At 36.2% G+C, this 22,787-nt stretch overlaps 1 pseudogene; it reads left to right on the top strand.

Annotated features, from left to right (window-relative positions):
• The first annotated feature begins 12,292 nt into the window (after positions 1 to 12,292).
• LOC122097926 lies at positions 12,293 to 22,522 on the top strand (annotated as a pseudogene).
• Positions 22,523 to 22,787: the final 265 nt, after the last annotated feature.

Raw genomic sequence — 22,787 nt, 5'->3', positions numbered from 1 at the left:
AAGATCTTCTTGTGCTGCAGTGTGAAATGTGCTCCAAGCACATAGCTGATTTCAGGATGATCTCTGTCTGGGACCATGGCCTTCTGATGTCCACCCCTTAATGTAATGCATCAGTTAGCTCCACACACGCAATCTTATGGTAATATGTGGTGACATATTTGCAGGAGGACGAACTACATAACTATCTTCATATAGTAAAACTGGAATTATCTTATATCATTGCCCACACCCTTGATCACTAGGATATACATGATAAGCTCCAATACTTTCGGAGAGTAGCAAGTTCAAGTATTCACAGTGGCTGCTGGGTCTAGACTCAGAACCAATGGGCAGTTCTGTTGCAAAGCTGGCAGACAGAGCAATGAGGATGGAGAGGGTTCTTTCTTACTCAAAGGAGATCATGTGTTTTTGTTCTTATATTAGGGAAATCTATCCTGTCTGTTGTGATTAAAATGTCATGATCATCCATAAGCAGCCTATGACCCAAATAATACTAGGACTAAGAATTTATGGTTGTATATACTCACCAGTAGTTAGTTCTATTAATTTTCTATATTTTGGTACTCTGAGATAAACATAATGATCTTTCATTGTTGCTTTAATTTGCAATTCCTAAATAATATAAAAGGTTGAACATATTTCATCCAGGTGTATCTTTGGAATGATGTGTATTCATGTAATGTATTCATATTTTTTAAACATCTTCTCTGTTTTTATTTTATGTTTAAAGTATTGTCTATAGTGATTAGATTTAAGTCCATTATTAGAAGTTCACGACCTTTCATGTTGTTGACATGTTCTTCAGATAATTTAATATTTTTCTGGAAATTTTATTATTATCATTATTTCATCAAATAATGTAGATCACAATTTTCATGTGTGTGTGTGTGTGTGTGTGTGTGTGTATGTACCTGTTCTCGGGATTGAACTCAAGGCCCGGGTACTCTCTGAGCTTTTATTTTGCTCAAGGATAATGTTCTATGAATTGAGACACAGTTCTTCTTTCAGTTTATTGGTGATTAATTGGAGATTAGTGTCTCATGAATGTTCTTAAAGCTGGCTTTGAACTGTGATCCTCAGAACTCTGCCATGAGTAGTTAGGATTACAGGTGGCATGAGCCACCAGTGCCAGGCTGGTTCATAGTTTTTGATCAAGCTAAAATGTATTTCAAAGAATGTAGCTTGGATTTTTTGGAGGAGGTTGTTTTGTTTTGTTTTGTTTCTTCTTCATGCTGTAAATTCCTTTCTATTCCTCTAGAGAAAGCCGTTTTTTCATACAATTACCAGGTAAAATGGCGTCTACTTTTCTCAATGATAGTAAATTTATGTGCCTCCTAATCCAAGTCCAAATATACTACAAAGAGGTAAAGACTCATTTAGTCCCTCAATCATTTGCTGACATGTGCAGAAAGACATGAAAATACTGCTCATATCCCATTATTCTCTGATGATGTAGACATATTCTGTCTATCCTGCAAAGTAAAAAGGATAAATGAGTGAGCATCTTTCTATGGTGTGTGTATGTGTGTGTGTGTGGTGTGTGTGTACATATGTGTATGTGTGTATGTCCCTTGCCAAATAGAAATATGTATATTTTCCATTTTTGATAGATTCTTGTTGCTTTTCATTTAGTTATTCTTTGTTTTTTAGTGATGGAAGCTTCTTACACAATTTCAACATTAATCTCTTCTAAGATAAAAAGAAAATATGTATTTTCTCTAGTTCTTTGTGCTGCCTCTTGTACTCAGTTGGTTGTTTTCTTTATTGTCTAGTTTAATTGAATCCGACATGTTTTTACATTTTGATGGGGATTTTGTTTGTTTGCACTCATTGTCATGGCACTGTCCCTGAGCCTCTTTGTGCTCGACACTAGCACTCTACCACTTGAGACACTGCACCATTTCTGGCTTTTTCTGAGTAGTTAATTGCTGATAAGAGGGTCACAGACTTTTCTGACCCAGCTGGCTTCAAACCATGATCCTCACATCTCATCCTCCTGAATAGATATAATTACAGGCGTGAGCCACAGGTACCCCCATTGTTTGTACTTTTGACATAATTTTAAGAAATAATTGCCAAGACCAATGTGTTGGCAATATGTTCTAAACCTTTTTTTGTCTCCTGAAAATTTTATAGTCTCAGGGATGACATTTAACATTTTAGTCTGCCTTGAGGTAAATTTTTTTGTCGTATAAGGCAAAGGACTGGATACAGACAGGGTTTCATTGATAAAAAGTGTTAAGTCAATTTCACTTTATTAAACTTGGCAAAGTTAGTGAGTTTACTCAAATATGTTATGCCTTCTGCCTTGTTCAAACTACTAATTTATTTCATCATAAATTATGCTATTAAAGATTCCAATAGTGGCTGAAAGATATAACATGCTTGTAATTTCCTTAGAATGTAAACTTCCATGAGTATAATTACATGAAAGTGCATTTGCTTAGTTTGTGTTGCAAGAAGTAATAACCACTTGCTACATGAGACTTCCTAACTTCAGAAGAATTAAAAGTAAATTACATATTTTTTCCTTCCATTGTAATAGTCACATTTTAGGTACTTGGTAGGTGCATGTGGTTTCTGGTTACTGGGTCACTAAAGCAAATATAGACTATTTCCATCCTCGCATAAAGTAATGTTGTATAGCCCTGGTTGACCTTGATGGATCTCAAACTCTGATTTGCTTTAGAATTGCTGAAAGGATTTCTTAAAATAGGATTTTTTTCTCCTTCCACAGTAGAACAAGGAAGTCTTGACAACTTGCATTTCTATGAAGCTCCCAAGTGATATTGGTATTGTTCCTCAGAAAACTGATGTAAATTATTGATCCATTTCAGAAACTCAGAAAATAGCAAACAAAAGTGTTCTAAGGACTGTAGGAATCAAGTATCCAATGAATTGTTTGGTGATAGTAATTCTGATGGCAAAGAGGGTAATTGGCTGCAGTAACTAGCATTTTGCTGCTATCTGCAGGTTGAAATGGATATAAGCTATTATGATTTCAGTCTTTGAAACAAACTTAATACTGTGACTAACAATAATCTTTGTTTTCTTTTTCTCTTTTATTGATTTTGCCATGGGGTTTCACAGTGACTTGCTCAGTTAATACATTTATAAGTAATAACTGAAGATGCTTAACTGAGCTATGCCTCTCTTCTTGAGCCTATAGCAAGAAAGAATTTGTCATCTAACTAATTAGCATTCATTTCCTAAGGTGCTTTTGGCAGAAGGACCTAAATTCCAATTAAAGCATATGACTGGGCAGTAGTGTCCCAGGATGGGGACTGTAGTAAAGGAGTTCTACAATCTGGGGGACTGGGATGGTAAGAGAAATTTATTACTTCACAATTCTAAAATTCGAATTTTACTATCAAAATGTTAACAGAACATCTTCTTTCTAAGTGTATGGAAAAGAATTTCTTCCATGACATAACTTGTTTCTTTTGGCATTTTTTGACTAGTAAAGCATTATTGCTTCTGTGGCTTTATTATTGTTTTCTGTGATTTCCTCATTCAAATAACATGGTTCTATAAGAAAACATCACATAGGACTAGCACACACCCAAATAAATTCATCTTAAGGTTACTACTTGTTTCCAAATGAATCCACATTTGTAGTTAATAAACATATTTGTAGCAAATTTGTAGCTAAAAAACATTGAAAACATATCAATACCATTATAAAGTAAAAAAAAAAGTTTCAGTGTAATTTGACTGGAGACAAATGGCATTCAAGGCACAGAAGTACACATATTTTTCTTTGAAAGAGGAAAAAGACAACATCAAAATTGATTTATTGATTCATTGAATTCACAGCTTAAAAAAAAATTAGGACGCTGGTGTCTCATGTCTGTAATCCTAGCTAGTCAGGAGGATGAGATCTGAGGATCATGGTTCAAAGACAGCCCGGGCAGGAAAGTCCATGAGACTTTTATCTCCATAAACCACTCGAAAACCAGAAGTAGAGCTGTGGCTCATGTGGTAGAGTGATCACCGTGAGCTGAAGGGCACAAGCAGAGCGCCTAAGCCTAGAGTTCAAGCCCCATGACCGACCCCCCCCCCCCCCAAAATTAGAAAATATGGGAACCTCCTATTAAATGAAAAAGTTTAGATGTTAGGGCAGGCAAAGTGGGACATGCCAGAAATGATAGCCACTGATACTCTTAAAGTGTGATTTTTAGGGTTGCCTTGGGGAAAAGTACCAAGCTTTATCTAAAAATTATATACAAATGAGAGGACAGAAGCACTAGAACTTTTATCTAACTTCAAAGGGGTTTTGGGTTCAACACAAGATAAAGTAAAAATATTTTACACAGAAGATAGTGTACTATGGCTGCCCACCTTTTCTTGGGTCTCTACAATTCTAAACAAATGAAACTTCAAGGGTGTGACTAAGAGACAGGAGTGTGGCTTGGAAAAGGAGGAGAGTTCAATAAGATACCACAGAGAAAAACCTGATAAAATTCAGAAATACTCAACTTTAGTTAAAAAAAAAGAAGAAACAATATACAAGATTCAGGGTACTGACATCAAATACAGTGAAAACAGGGGTTATACCACAGGGAAGGAACATACAAAGAAACAAAAAAAATCACTTTAGTAACAATAACAAGAAAGAAAGAAAGAAAGAAAGGAAGGAAGAAGGAAGGAAGGAAGGAAGGAGGGAAGGAAGGAAGGAAGGGGCTGGGAAGGGGAAGGTGGCTCAGTGGTAAAGCGCTTGCCTTGCATGCATGAGTTCCTGGGTTCCATTACTCAGCACCACATAAGCAAAAAGAAAAAAGCCGGAAGTGGCGCTGTGTCTCAAGTGGTAGAGCTGAGGGACAGTGCCCAGGCCCAGAGTTCTTGCCCCGCGACCGGACCCCAGGAAGGAAGGAAGGAAGGAAAGAAGGAAGGAAGGAAGGAAGGAAGGAAGGAAGGAAGAAATAAAGTACTTGTGTCCCTGTACACTTCTCTAGCTTGGGGAGTTGAAGGCGAAAACAATGTTTAAATAGGGATACAGGCTGATCCATTGTAACAATGAGATATACAAGACACAATGTTGAAAAAATGAACTTTACAATTTAGGCAGGGCAGGGAGTGTAGTTGTGGAAGTAGAAAGGGAAGGGAGGGTAGGCGAAAAAGGAGGAGGTAACAATGTTTGATAGGAAATATACTCATTATCTTGCTTGTGTAACTGTAACCCCTCTGTACAGTATTTTACAATAAAAAACAATAAATCCTAATATAAAGCTTTGAAAAACATGATAGATGAGAGAACCCCTCAAGACATTCAGGTGAGCACCAGTTGGCATTTTTTAAAATTAACACTTAAAAGGGAGCATCTTTATACAGCATAGTGTTAGCATGTGCTGGTGAAGTAGAACCTTCTACTTGTGAGCTTACTGTCTGGGAAAATGAGGGAAAATCAATGTAGGAGAGATCTTAGCCAAACAGGGAAAGAAGCCAGTTCTGTATTTGTATATTTCAAAATTCACACACACACACACACACACACACACACACACACACACACAATCCAATATTATGAGCAACCATACTGAGATTTGGTGTGGACCAGGTAATTGATGATGGCTTGGTTCAGATACATCAACACAATCTACTTGGATAGGTAGTAAAAGTAGGAGCGAAGCTGCAGATGAGAGTGGAAAATGATACATCAAGTAGGAAGAAATGTCAAGTAAGGATGAAAAAGTATTCTCATATCTGATAAAACAGACTTTCAGGAGAAAATTCACTAGAAGTATTAAAGAACTTTCCTGTATTAGCCAGGCACAAGTGGCTCATGCCTGTGATTCTAGCTACTCAGGAGGCTGAGATCTGAAGATTTAGGTTCAAATTGATCCAAATAAGAAATGTCTGACTCTTATATCCAATTAAAGCACAGATAAAGCCAGAAGTGGTGCTGTAACTCAAGGGGTAGAGCACTAGCATTGAGCGAAAGAAGCTCAGGGACAGCACCCAGGCCCAGAGTTCAGAGTTCGACTCATAATCAAAACAAACAAACAAACAACAACAACAACAAAAACCTTCCTTGTATATTCATAGTAAGAGCAATCAATCAGTATCATAATTATAAATTTATGTACAATGTTGTTGTATACCTGCTTCTATAAGATAGATACACCTGGGCCAGGAGGCTACAATATGCATAAATCAAAATATGATAATAATTGGTTTGATAACCTACATTTATCTATAGATAGATCATCTAGATAAAATATCCACCCCCCAAAAAAACATTTAGAGTTTAGCTGTATTGTATGTCAAATGGACTTAAGAAAGCTCTAAAGAATATTCCTTCCAAGAGTAACAGAATATGCATTCTTCTCAGAACATTTTGGAATTTTCCCTATAACACATCACATTTCAGGTGACTAACAATGTTAACTAGCACAATACAACTGAAATAATTTCTTGTATATTATCAGAATAACATAAATTTAGACAAAATAGCATTGCAAATTACAGAAATTACTCAAATGGAAACAGAGCAGTATCCTTTTTAATGAAGAGTTGATTTTCAAAGAAATTGAAAGGAATTTTAAAAATCCTGGAATCAAATGTAACAAACATTAGACCCCCTAGAACACAAAAGGCTATTTATAAGAAGAACACAGAAACCTGTGCATACCTACGCTCAACATTCAAGGATCTCAAATAAAATAACCTGTTTATACAACTCAAGCTCTCAGTAAAACAAGAACTAGTCATTTTAATTAGTAAATTAGAAGTAGTAAGTTGAAAGAAATAATAAAAAATAGGGCAGAAATTCATGACATAAAAATGAAAAGAACAGAGCAATGAACTTATGAAACAGCTGTTTCTTTGAGAAGATAAAAAAATAGCAAACCATCAAAAAAGAAAAAGTATAGCTCAACATAATAAAGACCATACATGATAAACTCTACAAAGTGGGGGAAAGGCTGAGAAAATTGCCTCTAAAATCATTCGTGAGAAAAGGGTGTCCATTCTCCCTGCTCTTTTGTTCTGCCTTTGTCAAAGTACTACCTGAGTTATGGTGCATTGATCACACAGAAAAGCATAAAAAATGTACAAAAGGGAAGGGGAATCTATGTTATTTTTATTTCCAGATGATATAGGCTTGGATTCCACCAGAAAACTTTTAGATCTGATAAATATTTTCAGTAAAGTGGCTAGATACAAAATATCAGCACATGAAAATGAAGCTTACAAAGCACTATAGTTTATTTTTTAATGTTTGAAAGAAATCCGAATATATTTGCATTAATAATATCCTTAAACATTTATGTGGGAATAAACCTAGCCAAGAACTCAAAAGACCACTTTTGTTGAAAGTCTAAAACACTAAAGGTAGAAGTGAAAAAGATTCTAGAAGAGGGAGAAACTTCCTGTTAGTTAGTATTATGAAAATGGCTCTATTGCGCAAAGTGAAGTATAGCTTCAGTAAAATCCTCATCAAATTTTTAATAAATAGAATATCACAACCAGTATTCATGATGATATAAAATGCCTCAAAGAGCCCAATTACTAAGCAAATGTATAGTGAGGGTGTTGAGTAAAAATTACATTATGGTGTTAGTACAAAAGAAAAAACAATCTCAGCGTGCAACTGGTATAAAAGCAGATATGTAGATCGATGAAATAAAATAATGGACCAAGATTTAAGCCTGTCTAGATACAGATACAGATATCCAAGTGTTCACAAAAGTGCCCAAAATATGTCAGAGAAAAGATCCCTCAAAAATAATGTTGAGATAACTGCATTCAACAACAAATGCTGGTGAGGATTTGAGTGAAAGGTAACTCACACGCTATCCCAGTGTGAATTAGTGCACCTACTATGGAGGTTCCTAAAAGAATCTGAAAACAGAACAATTATATGACCCAGGGCATATACTCAAAGAAAGCAAAATCAACATATAATAGTGATATCTGCAGAAACATTTTTATTAATCAAGTCATTTTTTTATAATTGCAAAGTTATTAGATCAGATTATGTGTCCTTCAACATATCCATGGAAAAAGACATTATGACATGTATATACAATGGAGTATTATTAATCAGTAAAGAATGAAAACACTATATTTGCAGATAAATTCATAGAAACATAAACCATCCCAAAAGATAAGTGGGACATACTCTCTCTCACATGAGAAACTAGATCAAAACAAACACCATGCAAGTTCATAAAATGAGATTTATTGGGGAGAACAGAAATGTGGGAAGAGGCAAGGTATGGTTAGCGAGCAAATATGACCATGCACTTTGTGCATATATATGAGAATATCATAGTGAAACCCAGTCTTTTGCATAATAAAATGAAGAACCATTATAAATGTTTCAAGAAAAGTTATTATAGCTATATTGAATGTTATATTATCCTATTTTAGTACTGTTTTGATTGAATATAGAAATTATTGGTACGATTAAGGAATGAAATACCATACATATATATATATATATATATATATGCATGATTTTCTCTTTGTTCTACTCCTTAATATGAATGAAAATAGTAAGCAAAATATTTAAAAATATACTCAAGAAAGTCTTTGGCTCAATTTTTGTTAGAATCTCAAAGAGTAGGAAAGAATTAATAAGAACAAGTGTGCATTTTCTCTAAGAAAATGGACACTCCTTATAAGTTGATCAATGGTTATATATTGTCTCCTTAATTTTTTGGAATGAAAGGAATTTAAATATTTTGTAACTTTTAGAATACAAATATGGTTAATAGAAAGAGGGAAGAGGAAAGAAAGAGAGTGAGAGGGAGAGAAGATGGAAAAAACCCGTAGGGAATTTTTTTTTTCCCCTAAGAAAGGTGGAAAGAAGTCTTCCATCCTGAGAAGTGGAAAGAATAAAATAATGGGTGCAGGTGTGGGTAATTTGCAATTGATATTGGAAAATATTTAGGGAATTTACACCTGGTTGTTTTTACATGTTTTCACAAAACAAATTTCTTTCTGAAAGTGAATGGGAAGTGAGAGGCCCGAAGGACTCTGACCTAATGGAGACTTTTGGTGGTGTCTAATAGAGAGAGGATGGATGAGGTCACATGCATATTTGTTGGCCTTTCTGGGATGTATGTCTAGGGTTATTCAATAGTTAGCCTCCACATCTTAGTCCCTTAGTTCTCCAAGAGTAGTCAGAACTTAGGCTGACCCAACATTCATCTTTATTTTTAAACAGAAGTAGCTGTGGAGGCTCCCATGAGGACGGTCCTCCCATTGAGGACAATTTCTAGTACTTAAAGGGTGAACTTAAATCAGAGGTGAAATTAACTCAATGCAAAGAGAGGAATAATGTCTGGAGTATAGTTCAAGGTCCTAGCTCAAGGTGAAAGAGAAAGTCAGATGAAATTATTACATGGATAACAGAGTAAACACAATAGAATAGGACATTGAACTATGCTAGTGTTGACCAAATGCAGTGGATGACTTCTGTAAGGATAGCCTAGTGACAAAGGAGGCAGAAATCAGGACTCAGATTTGGCACTCACATGAGAACCCAACACAAACAACAGATAAACACTGTGGTTCATGTTTGTCATCTCAGCTACTCAAGAAACAAAAGGAGGATCATGCTCCAGGCAGGCTGGAACAAAAATAAATAAATAAATAATTTGAAAAATAATTACTGGGGCTGGGAAGGTGGCTCAGTGGTAGAGTGCTTGCCTTGCATACACAAGGCCCTGGGTTAGATTCCTCAGCACCACATAAATAGAAAAAGCTGGAAGTGGCGCTATGGCTCAAGTGGTAGAGTGCTAGCCTTGAGCTGAAGAGCTGAGGAACAGTGTCCAGGCCCAGAGTTCAGGGCCCACAACTGAAAAAAATATTACTGTAAAAAGGAATTGGGGTATGGCTCAAGCAGCGGAGGGCCTGCTTATAAACACAAGGTTATACCAACTATGTGTGTATGTGTATGCATATGTGTATATGCATTACAAATTCCAAGATTATCTAGCTCCTCAAACTTTATAACCTTATTTTTAACCTCCTTTTATTTAATAGAAAGTGAATTTCTTTTTTCCCCTTTTTATTTTTATTTTTTTTTATTGTGAAAATACTGTACAGAGGGGTTACAATTGCATAGGCAAGATAATGAGTACATTTCTTATCAAGCATTGTAGCCTCCTCCTTTGTTTCCCCTTCCCATCCCTTCCCATTCTGCCCCGCCCCCCACCCAATCCTCGTCGCCCCTCCCTCCCCACCAAAGTTGTAAAGTTCATTTTTGACATAACGACTTGTACATCTCATTGTTGCAATCATTTAAAACAAATCGTTTTTATCTCTTAATGTTCCAAACGTTTTCAATTTTTCTCTAGGGTTAAAACAAAAATATTATAAGTATATTCCATATATTGGTAAGTTACAAAATGAATCATTAAGTGAAGCATCGATGGGTCCTGCCTGTAATTCTAGCTACTCACAAGGCTGAGATCTAAGGATCATGGTTCATGTCGGCCCAGGAAGGAAAGTTTGCGAGATTTTTTTTTTTTTCCGGTCATGGGGCTTGAACTCTGGGCCTGGGCACTGTCTCCACACTCTTCAACTCAAGGCTAGCACTCTACCACTGAGCCACAGCATCACTTCTGGTTTTCTGGTGGTTTATTGGAGATAAGAGTCTCATGGACTTTCCTGCCAGGAGTTAGGTTTGAACCAGGATCCTCAGACCTAAGCCTCCTGAGCAGCTAGGATTATAGGCATGAATCACGGGCAACTGGCATTGTGAGATTCTTATCTCCAATTAGCAACCAGGAAATGCCAGAAGTGGAGCAGTAGCTAAAATGGTAGAATGATACCCTTGAGTGCAAAGCTCAAGGATAGTGTCCAGTCCTCAAGTTCAAGCTTTAGGATATGCATAAAAAATAAATGAAAGTTAAAAAGTTAAATATAAAATTAATTATTAGTTACATTTCAGTTGAAGACATAATATTATAAAGTAATTTTTAAGTAAAAGATGTTAGTGAGGTAAGAGAATTTCTACTGGCTAATAATAGGTATTAGCCAGTAGAGGTATTCTCTTTACCTGTGATTTAAGATAAGACTCTGATGGAAGTGGTGCTGTGGCTCAAGTGGTAGAGCACTAGCCTTGAGCTGAAGAGCTGAGGGACAGCGCCCAGGCCAAGAGTTCAGGCCCCACGACCACCACTACTACACCACCACCAACAACAAAAAACTCTGAGAGTACCTGGGGATCCTTTACCTGCTCTGTGTCTTATCTTCTCTAGGATAGATTCAAATCATGAATAGTTGTTTTTGCAGCCATGCACCGGTGACTCACACCTATAATTCTAGCTACTCAGGAGACTGAGTTCTGAGGATCACTGTTTTCTGGGCAGGAAAGACTGTGAGACTCTTATCTCCAATAAACTACCCAGAAAAAGCAGGAAGTGATGTTGTGGCTCAAGTGGTCAAGTAGAAGAGTGCTCACCTTGAGTAAAAGAAGCTTAGGGACAATGCCCAAGCCCAGAGTTCAAGGGACAATGCCCAAGCCCAGAGTTCATGGCCCAGAACTAAGAAGGAAAGAAACAAAGAGAGAGAGAGAGAGAGAGAGAGAGAGAGAGAAGGAAGGAAGGAAGGAAAGAAAGAAAGAAAGAAAGAAAGAAAGAAAGAAAGAAAGAAAGAAAGAAAGAAAGAAAGAGAGAGAGAAAGAAAGAGAGAGAGAGAAAGAAAGAGAGAGACAGAGAGAGAGAAAGACAGAAAGGGAAAGAGAAAAGAAAGAAAAAAGAAAGAGAAAGAAGAGTAAAAGGAATAGAAAGAAGGAAAGAAAGAAAAGGAAGGAAGGAAGAGAGAAAGAAAGAAGGAAGGAAAGAAGGAAAAGAAGGAAGGAAGGAAGGGAAAGATTTTTTGCATATTAACTTCTCCACAAATTTGAAATGACCACAGATAATGAAGCTAATCAAGATCAAAAATTATTCTTTTTCAAATACAGTGAAAACAGGTTATGCCATGGGGGAGGAACATAAAAAGGAACAACAACAACAACAAAAATATCACCTGGTATGTTGCTGTTCACACAGCCAGACCCCGGACCTTGGTGTCTGGTAGGCAGAAAGGGACCACCATACCATGAGGGTATAGACAGAGTGTATTAAAACAGCATACACTTGCATAGGGCATAGGGTCATAGAAGGCAAAGCTGCAGTCAGCGGCCATCACAGTAACCAACTCTTGAGGGATATGGAGGATTAGCAACTTTTCATTCAGGGTAACAAAAGAGGAAGCAAGGTGCAGGTGGAGGTCTATTTCAAAAACACAAAAGGAATCCTGATGCATAGTTCCACACCACTAACCAGGAGGAACACGAATGGCATTTTCTGAAAGACTTCACCTGAGCGTGGCACCAGGTGCAGGACCTTTGCCGGGCACAGAGGAAGGAGCTTTCCCCTTCCCGCTGAGAGGAATGCAAGCCAGCATACACCCTCACAGCACACAGAACTCAGATGGGGTCCTGCGAGACACTGGTACATTGTAAATACGTCAGGAACAATAGCAAGAAAGAAAAAGGCACTTGTTCCCTATCTTGGGGTTCATTTTGTTGTAAGGTAAATCATTCCAGAAGCCACATTTTAAAATATAGAATATTGGAGTCTCTATTATACAGTTAACAGGCTGCAGGCCGCCCGTTGTTACAAAGGCCTGTAGCATGCAAATACACAAAACAGTTAGGAAACGTGCTAAAGTGGAAAGAAACAACAAGAACAATACCACAAGCCAATTCAGCTCCAATGGCCAGTTGAATTGGGACGCCATGCTGACTGGAGATGAGCCAGGACACAGGACACAGGGCACGATCACGGAGACACACGTAGCATGGAGTCCTGGAGGCTAGGCTGGTCCGGGCCTAAATAGGTGGAACACAGGGGGAAGATCCTCAGGAAATTCCCAGTCCCAGGCACTAGATTGACAGAGTCAGTAACCTATCAGCCAAGCGCCTGCCCATGCCTCCAGGGGTCCAGGCATGCCCATTACCTGGGAAGCAGGTGATGGGGTGGGGGTGGAGGGTCCTTCCCGCAGCATGAAGACAAGATGCAAAATGCCAGACCTATAATCCACCATGTGGCCAATATGGTGCTGGCCAGATCTGACCTCCATACTTCAATTTCGTACATATGACCTTAACTGGTCATATGTGTACAGCTTTTGACCTTTTCTGCTTGTCCCAGACATACACTAGGTATTGCAAATAAGGGAAACCATAGGACTTAGGTTTCTTTGAGTCTGGCTTACTTCACTTAATAAAATTTTTTCCAAGTCTTTCCATCTTGTGTGTACAGTTCTCTAACTTGGGGAGTGGAAGGGAAAAAAAATGCTTTAACGGGGATACAGGTTGACCCATTGTAACAATGAGATGTACAAGACACTATGTTGAAAAACCAACTTTACAATTTAGCTGGGGGGGGGGTGTCTGAGTGGCAGTGGGGGGGAAGCAAGGGTAGGGGAAAAAGAAAGGAGGAGGGTAACAATATTTGATAGGAAATGTACTCATTACCTCCTCATGTAACTGTAACCCCTCTGTACAGTATTTTTACAATAAAAAAAGAAATTAATTTTCACTGTGTTGACTTGGACTAACATACAATTATCCAATAAATAAATATGCTTTTATTTTGCTCCTACATTACAACATATAATCCTTATATTATAAATTTGTATCAAACACTAGCAAATTCACCGTGTGTACAGGTGCTGTTTAATATCTCTCAAGATCTGTTTGAAATCCAGCTCACAGCAGCATGTGAACATCCTGAGCCCGTGGAGCCCAGAAGATGGTGCTGTCCCCATATTTACCACATTTCAGAGCTGCAGAGAAACAATTTCTCTTCAATTCATCCATTGATGAGTTTGTAAATGATTGAATCTACCTTTGCAATAGGAGCAGTTAATGTAGCTTTGCTCTTGAGGGTTTCACATTTACAAATAATTTGCATAACATTTCCACAGGAGACATTAGAACCCTACTGCCTCACAAGAGAGCTCGAGTTAATGGAACCCGATCGGTGGCAGCAGTACTAGTTATCTTAAGCCCGGTGTACACTCAAATGTGAAAATATGTATTAGATAAAAGACCTGTTTAATTTTCTGGTTACTTATATGCCTATTAAAATGCAACATGCAGGCCATTAAAGTGGTGATGATCGCTATTTAATGGAATGTGAATTTATTCTTCGGAGTAGTGAATGGTTTTATAGTGACATGTTAATTATGTGCTATCCAGGCGCACACACACACACAAATCAGCCAGTTAACACTGATAAATGTAAGATGTGATTCTTACACAGTATCAGTTCTATCCCACTTCCTCTAAACCGAACAATGACTCATCACAATCTTATGCTTTCTGACTGTATTTCTGGAAGGGAAATTCTATGAGAAAAGTGTAGCGTGTGTTTGCTGTGTCTGACTCTCTAATGTTGGTGGCCTTCACACAGAGAATCATGATGTGGAAAGCAAATGAAACAATGAGAACTGTTAGGATTTTCAAATCTTCTTGACTTTAAAAACACACACAAACCAACAAACATGTTAAGATCTAAAGTTGCATACATTCCTCTCATATAGATATTCAATTAACTTAAAAAATCATTGAATCAATCAATTATCATGAAATTGATGGTTAAGTTAGCAATACATATTTCACTGGGGGGAGAGAAAGCTTAGAGGTCTGATTTTGCTGCACCCTTGTCAATTAGAGAATTTACACAAGTGATGTTCGAAGTTTAAGAAAGTAAAAAAAAAAAACAGGATAGACATCATTTTGAAAATAAATGTATTCACCTGAGAGAAAGAGAAAGCTTCAGAGATGAAATTACTCCCTTTCTAAGAATTAATTCAGGTAAAGAAAACGAGGGAGTGGATAGTTGTTAATGACATCATCCCTCATTTGCCACTCAGTTTTCTCATGTGTTATTGTAAGTATGCCTTTAAAAGAACAGAGCAAATCACAACAGACCCTTCAAAGACCCAACAACCACCTACATTTCACAATCACTTGCAACTGTTTTGTTTTATTGTCATTGGCAATTATGACTTTTAAAATAGCTTCTTCAGGTTTCCCTAGAGAATTTTTGGTTGAGAAATGTAATTTTATTTTGATTTTGGGGTTTGTTTTGTTTTGTTTTTCCAAACTTTCCATTATCTGATACCAAACAAATTTTACACTCCTTTACAAAGTCTTAAACTGGAGTCCATCTAGAGGGCCACAGAGGAAATATGATTCATGATTGTCCTCAATAAGCACAGGACTACATTAAAAAGTTAACAAGCAACTTTATTAAATAAGAGAAGAAAGCCCATAGATTGATGGATAAGATCTCTTTAAAACATGAAGAGCCTAAGCTTTTAGTGGGAGATGCCCTCTTACCAAATGACATATTTTCCCAGAGCCACAATAAGCTTAACTCAATAATTAGTTATCTCATTTCATTTTCCCAGGTCCTTTTCCCAAAAGTAGTTCTAAGACTTAAGTTTGCCCGCAGCCAAAAATCTAATGAGTATCATTGCAGCTGGTTTTCCTGATGACTGTAATTTAGGTAAATAGTCAGTGTTTCTGGAAATATAATTGGCTTTCTTTTGTTCTTTGATAAGGTCTTTGTTGAACTAATTTGCTGTTGCACAGCTTTTTGTAGAATCTATAAATGTTCTTGAGTATATATGCATTACTTTTGAATGTAAGAATAGAAAACAGAGATGGCTCATTTAAAGTTGATAATATTCTCTTCCCAATGTTTAAAATTATTGGCAAAAATTAGTTTACTTGGAAAAAAATGATCTTGATCCTGTTGACTCTTTTTCCTTCTGTTAGATAAGTGTTCTATATCACTTGTGACTAATACCATACTCCCCAAACACTATATTTTTCTAGAAATTACCAAAAAATGTAAAACATTGCAGAAATTATTTGTTACTAAATTCAGTATTGAAAAAATAGCATAGTAAATCTCTTTACAATGACTTTACTTTTATTATGGTTAGTCATCATAGAAATCAAATATAGACTTAATAATATATACTGAATATGACACTTGAAATTTATTAACTGAATCTGTATTAAAATTTTTATGAGTCAGATATTATTGCATACACCTATAACATAAGTATTTGAGGGATGATAAGAGAAGATTGATAGTTTCAGGACAGCCTGAGTTACAAATTGGAATTCTGAAACAGAAATATATATATATATATATATATATATATATATATATATATATAAAACGATATATATAAATAGATTCATATGCAAAGATATACATATATATGTATGTACATATATATGTATATAGTCTGTATCAAGATCAGATTGCTGTTTACATGCAAAATTTTAATGACTTGTTGATAAAAATGTATTTCAATATATTTTGAACAGACCTTACAAAACTATTAAAGGAAGTCTTTTGTTGTTGTTGTTGTTGTTGTTTTGCCAGTATTAGAACTTGAACTCAGAACCTGAGGCTCTCATTTGACTTTCTGATCAAGCATGATGTTCCAGCACTTGACTCACATTTGCAGTCTAGCATTTTGTTTTTTGTGTTTTTTTGGTTTTTTTTTTTTTTTTTAAATATTAGATGGAGTACTGCAGTCTTATATCCCAGGCTAGCTTTGAGGCTCAGTCATCCAGATGTCAGCTTATAAATTCTGAGGATGGTAGGCAAGTGTCTTGGTATAATAGTTTGGCAGAAGTAGAGAATCATAAAACTGATGGCCTTTCTCTGCTATTGGATAGTTTAATATACGGGCTGACACCCTACAAGTATTATAAACCTCAGTGTGGGCTGTCAACACTGGTTGGCTTACAATAACAGAATATATTTTCTTCAACAAAGAATATGGTCAAGTTGTAGAGCATTTTCCTACCATGTATGAGATATCTAAACTCTATTCTCAGTTTTATAGAAGGAAAGAAGGGTGGAAGGATTGATGAACAGACAAAAGGATGAAAGGCAGAAAAGAAAGAAGGAAGGAAAGAAAGAAGAAAGGAAGGAACAAACGTGCAGAAATGAGCAAAGAAATGAGGGAAAGAAGGAAGGAAGGTATCTCTTCATCACTAGGTTGTAACTGGAAGTCTGAGATCAGGGTGTCAGCATGGTCTTCTGGGGTTCCTCTTCTGGCTTTAGTCTAGTAAGATCCCATTATGTCTTCTCATCATGGGACAGAACTTGTACCCTCTTCCTATACTAGCTACACCAAAGCATTCCATTCTCACTACCTACTGACTTTCTACAAACCCTGTCACCAGACACCACCACCTTTTTCCACTATTATATTTCATTAGATGAATTCAGGAAAGGACAGAAACATTTTGTGTGTGACATTTAGCATTTACTTCCAATCTGTAAATTTTTTATTTTCCATTTTCTGTTTTCTCTATTACTAAGAAGGCCAAGATAAATGCTTATTTTTTCTCTTAGATTATAAGCATTAAAATGCAAACCATCTTAACAAGAAATGTTTGAATGTAATCACAGTGATAAACTGGTTGTCTTAAAAAGACAAAGCATTCTACATTAGCATCCCAAAATATGCCTTTTGAATCAGTAGTGTCCTGTTTTTATACTTTGTATTTGTTTATGCTTCTGGGTAATAGAGTGTTTGAAGAGATGGCTTTAAGGCTATGAAAATATAGAAAACTCTTTCTCTAAGACATTAATACAAGAGGAATATCACAAGTGCATTCAAGTGTTTCTTATTCAGCACTGTAAAAAATATTTCTGAACACTGGCCTGCTTTTCTTTTTATTGTGTGCCTTATCTTTCCTTTTCAATTATTCATGGTCTCCTAAGGACCACTTTTCAGTATAAAATAGTATCTATGGGAGGTAAAAACAGCAAGAGATATATTTCTGAATGGATTACAGAGAAAGGTCTATTTAGAAATTTAAATGTATGTGGTCAGCATAGAAGATGAATGCATCTGCTCAATAATTCTCTCATCCGACAATGTTCCAGTTATAGCTTGTTTTAACCTTGTGATATTCTTTTCAGAAATTTGTGCTTTATTCTTTTATTTTCTTTTACATCCAATTTCCTTTTATGTTGTGATTTTTTTGAATTGAATATATTTATTGCTTAGTGTTTTCCTTTGTACATTCTTTGGCAATATTATGAAGTGATTTATATAGCTCATCATTTTCTTTACTATCTGTTAAAATATATTGATACAAAGCTCTAGATTTTCCAAAACCTAAAACACTTTTTGTATATATTCAATATTTACACTGATATCCTTAAAATATTATTTTTTCTTTGTTTATATTCTCATGATCCACTTATTTAAAATTTTATTTTAATTTTTGATTTGTAAAGTAATTTCAATATGTAAATATACTAATAGTATTACAAGAACTTATGCATATACCACATGGAGTTCTGTTCACAACATATCATATTAATTTTATTCCTATAGTTAATAGTCACAAATTGTCTTGTAATCATAATATTCAAATATTTTTGAAAATTCTTGGTAATATAACATTTATGTGTGTGTTATATTTTTAAATTTAGGTCTGGATAAATCAATTCTCTTTATTTTTCTTTTTCCTTTAACATTTCTGTGATTTGAATACAAGGCCTTGGTTTTCCTGGTTAAGTTTTCTGACAACTTTTGCCATGCTCCAGACCACAAATCTCTCTTTGTGGAGAAGTTTAACTTTCCTAAGAGAAGGCATGAGGAAAAGCAAGCCTCTTTATTACATGTTTACTTACACAAAACAGCATAGTAGCAAATTTGTAGCTAAAATGAAAAGTCAGATGTTTTGTTTGCCTTGATTTTTATATAAATGTCAGTGTTTACAAATATTTTAAGTTATCTTAAAAGATTAGTGTGTTTTGTATTCTTCATGCAACTAAATTTGAATGGAGCAACTCTTTAAAGCTCGGTAAGAATCCATCTTTTGCATCTATGATGTAACTAAGAGACTGTGACAACTGGCCCACTCATGAAGATGAAATTTGTCCCCAAATTCACCAGAATAAATTAGAGAAACTTACAAATAGCAGAAATCAGGGATTGCTAATCTCTGAAATCGTGTGATTACGTGAATTAGGAATTTACGACAAAAACAATGGGAAAACATTTCCCAGAACATCCATTTTTGTGTGATTATGGATTCATCAATTATAAGTAAATGCTGGAAATCAATAAGTAAAGTTGCTATAATGCAAAGAAATTTTCAGTAGTTTGTGTGCCAGGATCTGGGGTTTCAACTCAGGGATTTGGTACTGTCCTTGAGATTTAGCTCAAGGCTAATGTTCTGCCAGTTGAGTCAAGGCTCCACTTCTGACATTTTGGTGTTTCAGTGGCAATAAGAATCAGATGAACTTTTTGGCCCGGGCTGACTTTGAACCATCGTAGTCTCATCTCAGCCTGTGGAGTAGGTAGGATTACAGTCATGAAGCACTGACACCTGGGTAACGCAAATTTTTGACCCAGATTCCAAAATACTTTGCTTAAATTTTGAGTTATATTATGGGAATAGTCAATGTTCTGAAGGCCACCAAATTGTTTTGATGCTGAAAGTCTTTTAGTCACAAGATGAGATACTCAAGAAAACAAGACTAACTCACTCAGATTACTTTAAAAAAGAGATAATTTTACCCATTCAATTCCTTTGAAGCAGTTTAAATTAGTAGGTTCAAATTAGAGGTTAGCATCTATACTGCAACACTAAACTTGAATGCCACCAGATTCTATTACTGGCTTGCCTAGTGTACTTGCTAGGACCGATTGTCCTGCTTTAAGGAAAAGCTTAAAATATTGCCTCAGTGTCTCCTCCACATTACAGTCATTTTTCCACGATGTTTAAGATACAGATACAGAATGTTTATTACATTGAGAATTGAAACAAGGGAAAAATTGAAAGAAAATGAAAATCAGTTTAGGAATAGGAAAAAGGATATCAGGAAAGAGATGAGCACTGGCTATGTGCATGTGTGTGTGTGTGTGTGTGTGTGTGTGTGTGTGTGTGTGTGTGTGTGCTTGTATTGTGGTATTAGATCTTAAACTCAGGGCCTGGACTTTGTCTTTTAGTGTTTTTGCTCAAAGCTAGTGCTCAAACTATCACTTGAGTCACATCTGTACTTATGGCTTTTTGGTGGTTAATTGGAGGTAAGAGTCTTGGAGAATTTCATACTTGCTAGCTTCTAACTGTGATCCTCAGATCTCAGCTTCCTGATTTGTTTACACAGTTCTAAATAATCATTTTTACCATCAGCTGCTTTGCTGATCACTCACATTAAAACTACTGTGCTTCCATCCACAAGTAAAGTTTGCCTCCAGGGCCATGATCAAGGTGTTTGATTTCCTAATCAATGAGAAATCACTTTCCCCTTGATTTTAGAATGCTTCATGTACTATATTCTTATTTCATACCTTAGAACCTTACCTTGTCTCACAATAAATTTTTAAGATGTCTATCAAATAAGTAGTTATTGAAGCTCACAGAATTGTAATCTAGCATTGGCTCAGGGTAAGACAATTATAATACATTATGTATTTCTGGGAAATACTTGAATGGTCTACATTGCAGGCCAAAGAACTCTCATGATATTGGCTGTATGTCAAGCCATTCTTCGCCCCAACTGGAACACTGTCACCAAGATTCCTGCCCTTCAGAAAATAGATTCATGAGGAAAGCAGGGGCAAGGAAAGGCAAAGAGAATTTTTTTTAACAGATTCTAATGACAATTTTGATCCAAACCAAGCAGAATCCTTCTGCTTTAATATTATTACAGTAACCAAAGTAAAAGCCTTTGCCTTTCTCTCAGTGTTGAGTGGTAAATAACCACAGGCTGGCATGAGCAATTATTCCTTTCAAAAAGGATGTATACCAAGAAGTTAATACATCTTCCTCTTTGAAAATTTCTTCCCATATTTTCCAGTGAATCTAGTGGGGAAAAAAGTAGTTTGCATTTTCTCTATTTGTAGAGGTCACGCTGAAATGAAGTAACGGAGAGACGATGAGTGAAAGGGAGAATGAGAGAGAAAAAAAAGAGAGAGAAAGCGAAGAGAAAGGAGCTAGAGATGCACCATGGAGATGGAAATGGAAAAGGAGGCGGGGAGAAGGGGAGGGAGGAGGGAGAAGAGGGAAAGGAGGAAGGAACATTTTTTTTCACTGCATTCTTTTTTTGCTGTTTAATTATAAGGTTTTTTATTGTAAAAATACTGTACAGAGGGGTTAATGCTTGATAGGAAATGTCCTCATTACCTTGCTCATGTAACTGTAACTTCACTGCATTCTTGTAGTACAAAGTCCAAAAGAATAACACATTAAATTAAGTAAAGACTAAATAATAGGTCTTTCTAGGTACCTTAAAATAACATAGATAGTAGAAACATCTAACGATATCAATGTCAAAGCAGGGAGGAAGGAACTTAGAAGTTGACTTTGAACATCTTTATTATAGAAACAAAGCAGACAAAGCCAGTCAGCACCGACCCACCCTTAATTGTCAATAATTTCGGGTAACCTAGAAAGTGTCTCATGTCCTTTTGCTGAATTTAGGCAAATTGTATATTTTAGAATACAAAGGAAAGAATTCTCAACATGTTTACCGTAGAGTCAAATAGACATTTATCTGGGTGTTCAGAAGCTGAGAGGTTAGAAGGGCGCTGCTGAGAGAGCAGCCTCCATCTGAGGATGTTCAGGAAAAATCCATTTCTGGCTTAGTGTTTTTGGCATCTGTCTTCTGTTTCGGCTGCCTGATACCAACCCCTAACCATTGTGGTCACATGACCCCTTTGTTTATATGCCTGTTTTTCTCCTTGGGTCTCTTGTAAGGATTGGATTTTGGAACCTCTTAAATAATTATACTTGTTTATTTAAGCTGCTGCAACAAAATAGAATGAAGTCAGTAGGTTACAAACAACAGGCATTCAAGGTTTTGTTTTGTTTTAGTTCCGAGAAGTGAGATATCAGTTTCTAATGGTATTAGGCTCTGCCAAGGGTCCTATTATTAGATTATAGCTTGTCAGAGTCTGAGTATTCCCTTCAAAAATGAAAATTTCCCTATGGGCTCTTGAGCAAAATTACTAATCCCATTCGTAAAGGATCTAATCGCCTGTTAAGGTCCAAAAATAGCGTGACTTAAAAATAGCATGATTTCAAAATTAGTTACTGCGTGGCAGAGTACAGCGAAGAGCCGTGGCCCGACAAACATTTAGACGGTTCCTTCCTCTGTTTGACCGAGTGTTGGTCGAAAGGAGTGCAGCCGAAACTGTAACCAAAAGAGGCATTATACTTCCAGAAAAGTCTCAAGGAAAAGTATTGCAAGCCACAGTAGTGGCCGTGGGTTCGCGCTTTAAAGGAAAGGGTGGAGAGATTCGGCCAGTTAGTGCGAAAGCGGGTGATAAAGTTCTTCTTCCAGAATATGGAGGCAGCAAAGTAGTTCTCAATGACAAGGATTATTTGGTGACATTCTTGGGAAGTATGTAGAGTGAATACATTACTAAAATGGCATCATGCGAAGCTGCCTATTCCATCGAAGTTCTGAGATCTTTCATCATGTAAATAATTTCCGTATCTCCCTTTTATAATAAACTGATGGTAACTGAAATTTTGGAGACTAGTTATTTAGACGATAGCAAAAGTCAATGATGATAATATTCATATCTCATAATCCTTAACTTACTTGTGTCTGTAAGTCCTTTATCAGAATGAAATAACATCTACAGTTTCCAGTGATTTGATCTGGAAATCTTTGGATCAAACGGCATCACCTTACTGAGGAGATCAATGATACTAAAATGTAACTTTTCAATACAAAGATATTCTACAGCAAGCCAGTCCATTTTTGGACATGTGA

The sequence above is a fragment of the Dipodomys spectabilis genome, unplaced genomic scaffold, assembly GCF_019054845.1.
Source record: "Dipodomys spectabilis isolate Male_0828 unplaced genomic scaffold, ASM1905484v1 ptg000440l, whole genome shotgun sequence".
Classification (NCBI taxonomy): Eukaryota; Metazoa; Chordata; class Mammalia; order Rodentia; family Heteromyidae; genus Dipodomys; species Dipodomys spectabilis.
Note: the sequence above shows the minus strand (reverse complement) of the source record. Positions and strands in the feature narration are given on the sequence as shown.